The sequence below is a fragment of the Tarenaya hassleriana genome, unplaced genomic scaffold (assembly GCF_000463585.1).
Source record: "Tarenaya hassleriana unplaced genomic scaffold, ASM46358v1 Cleome291, whole genome shotgun sequence".
Classification (NCBI taxonomy): Eukaryota; Viridiplantae; Streptophyta; class Magnoliopsida; order Brassicales; family Cleomaceae; genus Tarenaya; species Tarenaya hassleriana.
The window spans coordinates 43880-47598 of record NW_010966101.1 but is presented as its reverse complement, the minus strand read 5'-3'; positions in this window follow the sequence as shown (position 1 = coordinate 47598).

Below are 3719 nucleotides of genomic sequence, written 5' to 3'. Positions count from 1 at the left end.
ATTCCAACACTTGGAATCTTTCTTGCTAGAGCTTGAAGAGAACAATTTTCTTGTGTATGGATCAAGAACACTCCCTTGAGCTTGAGAGAGAGTTCTATAGAGTTCCCTAGCCTCTCAGATGGCTAAGGATCGGGATTAGATCGAGTGATAGGTTCTCCACTTGCTTTCCACCAAGAAAAAGGCGAGAAAATGCGAAGTTCGGATTTTTCAGTGTCTTGGTCCAGGGCTGACCGACTCTTGGTCAGCCGGACCAAGCACACGTCAAATCCGAGTTTGCCGACAGTCCACAATCCGGCGGACCAGGCACGATCCGGACCACGCGCGCTCCGTCTGACTTGTTGGTCCGGCGAACCAAGTTTTTGGTCCGCCGGACCAGCCGAACTCCGAGCCACGCGTTGTAACAACCCGAGGCCGCTACGGAATGATAGAGCTGTCCCCACACACCAACACGGGACCTTTTAGCGTGTTTTGTCCTCACTCGCACACATCCCGGAAAGTACTTCCCAGAAGGTCACCCATCCTAAGACTACTCCAGAGCCAGCACGCTTAACTTTGGAGTTCTCTCGAGATGGGCAACTGAAAAGGTAGATGCATCTTGTTGCTATGAGTAGCTCAATTAATTCCTTTAATTTATCTTAGACTGTGTAGTCCCATACCTACACAACCCTCGGATCCCTCTCATTCCGGTGCGTCCGCTTCATCCATGTACCCCCTACCCAGAAGCTCGTCAGGAGCCGTCCATTGTCCATGCCTCTCGCACCGGCGATCACTCCCCGCCCTCCTACGGTATCCTGGGCTGTCACAGGCCCACTAGCTTCCGCTTGGTTCGTCCACGAACCACACCGTACTGGGAGAGAACCGGCTCTGATACCATTTGTAACGACCCGAAGCCGCTACGGAATGATAAAGCTGTCCCCACACACCAACACGGGACCTTTTAGCGTGTTTTGTCCTCACTCGCACACATCCCGGAAAGTACTTCCCAAGAGGTCACCCATCCTAAGACTACTCCAGAGCCAGCACGCTTAACTTTGGAGTTCTCTCGAGATGGGCAACCGAAAAGGTAGATGCATCTTGTTGCTATGAGTAGCTCAATTAATTCCTTTAAGTTATCTTAGACTGTGTAGTCCCATACCTACACAGCCCTCGGATCCCTCTCATTCCGGTGCATCCGCTTCATCCCTATACCCCCTACGCAGTAGCTCGTCAAGAGCCACCCATTGTCCATGCCTCTCGCACCGGCGATCACTCCCCGCCCTCCTACGGTATCCTGGACTGTCACACGCGTTTTGCTCCGACTGACTATCTGGTCCGGAGCTGACCAACTCTTGGTCAGCTCCGGAACAGGCAGTTATTTCTGCCATTCGGTCCGCCTCTCCCAAGTTTGTCTAGTCCGGTTGACCAACTCTTGGTCAGCTCTGGACAAGACCTCAAAGACCGAGAAAAATCCGATTTTTCTCGTCCGTTCGATCCCGTACATATACGTCCATCCCATATGTGTGTGACCCTTTAGACCCCTCCGAATACGACAATAACCGCGAGATCCAATCTCGCTTTACAAATCATAAGTGGTTTCTAGCAAGACATTATGATTACCCGTATCGGAAAGAGTTAGATGTGATCTAACTGAAAAGCCATATATAGCTCCAACGATGATCCTCTTTGTCTCACGATATCATAATCGAACTCACAGTTCGAATGCTTTGTCGTATCCCGAGTAGACTGTAAGAGATAGATGACATTCATCTATAGTGTGGCCACACATTTCTACAGTCTCACTCCTACGACGGGCCCAAGGGATATCTCTCTCTTCCGAGAGGGACAAAGTTCCATCTTGACTATCTACTATCCATACATGATTCGCAATGTATCTGAGCCATGCCTTTATAATCATCTGGTTAAAGATGACGTTTGACATAGTCAAAGTACATTACTCATACAATAGATATCTCAGGTCTGAGGATCTAAAGTGAACCATCAAGTGAGATTCAAATCATGGATTAAATCCAATCGACAATCTCACGCGAGTCATCTGGTCACTTGTTCCAAATAAGTACCCATGACCGTGATCCGTATCCAATACATATGATCATCATTATGATCATCCATCACGCTTCATGTTAGTCTTAATTCATCATTGTTCCCACAATGACAAGTGACTAAGAAATTTAGGATTGTTCATAACGATCCATGGATAATCATTATTTATCAAATATGCAAAATAAAAAATGAACAAATTATGCATTCATCCAATAAATACATCGTATCATACATAGTTCTCATATCGAATGATCATCCTAGAGCATCACATCCATCACATGTCACTTCTCGTGACAACCGATATCACTTCTCGTGACCCATCGGAGAATAAAACCCAATCAACATACAACAATTCACTCAGTGTATGTCGTACATCTCACCACGCATTCAATTTAATAATTTATTCCAACTCTTCTTTTTTACATTTTGTCATGTTCTGGCTCGTTTTTCACATAATTTGGTCAATCCCAAGGTGTATAATTCATCCCAAGGCCTTTTCGGCTAAATTTTATCAATTTTAAGTCTGGACCTATCGGTCCGGGCGTTCCCGGGGCCTAGACCGGTCGGTCCAGGTCATTTCGGGCATTTCCGGCATGTTCTGGGTCTAGACCGGTCGGTCCAGCCATTTCCGTGGTCATAGATTGACACTGATTGATGATGGACTAGCTGGTAGTAGATCATTAATAGAATCTTCTTTCCCTTTCTCTCTCTCTGAGGTGTTTTTCTTCTCTTTTCTCACTTCTCTGCAACAATGGCTAACTTGCACTCTTCAGGAGAGTTTTTTGCGACGATGGCTGGACCCTGGGGCATATAAGGGGGTAGGGAGGCGAGTTGGTGTCTACATGCTAGACCGATCGGTCTAGACATATTTTTCCTTCTTCTTGTCGTTTTCTCATTTTTTTCCCATCTCGTTCGCTCGGGGTGGTTTTCCGGGCCTTTTTCCAACACTTTGTGGTCTATTTCTTAAGGTTTAGTACCCATTTATATATTTGTTCTCCTCCGAAATTAATTAAATATTCCAAATTGGATTCGGGTTATTACAAATCCTCCACCCCTTAAGGAGAATTTGTCCCCAAATTCAGAGTTACATGATGTCGTCAATTCACTCGCATTCGTGGCGCAATACCCAACAACTCTATTATAGTTGTAATACCCCGACTCCCGAATGAATTATTTAAATTACTTTCGGGAATAAAAGAAAGGTAGAACAAGCGTAAAACCATAGAGAACCAATGTGAGTTGCCTCTTTGTACTCCGGTTCTCATCGTATGAGCATAATATCTCAACGGTTTGTTGCTTAGGCTTGAAAGAGGGTCTTTTGATGGCTCGGATTTTATCTGGATTTTAGACCGAATATGCCTTTGGTTTCTAAACGGTTTCCACACATACTAGGCATATTAGAGCCATCTTTAGGTCTCTGGGGCTAGGTTTTGACCATTGCAGGAACCCGGGGGTTTTCGGGACGAAACGGAGAAGACAGAAGCATAACTCCCCAGATTTTATGGCCAGAACGGACGGTCTGCAAAGCTGGAACGGACGGACTGAGTGCACAGACCCGACAGACCACAAGACAGTCCTGCGAACTACACATCAGAACGGACGGTCTGGATCACAACGCAGAACGGACGTTCTGCGTTGCGGAACGGACGTTCTGCGTTGCGGAACGGACGTTCTGCGTT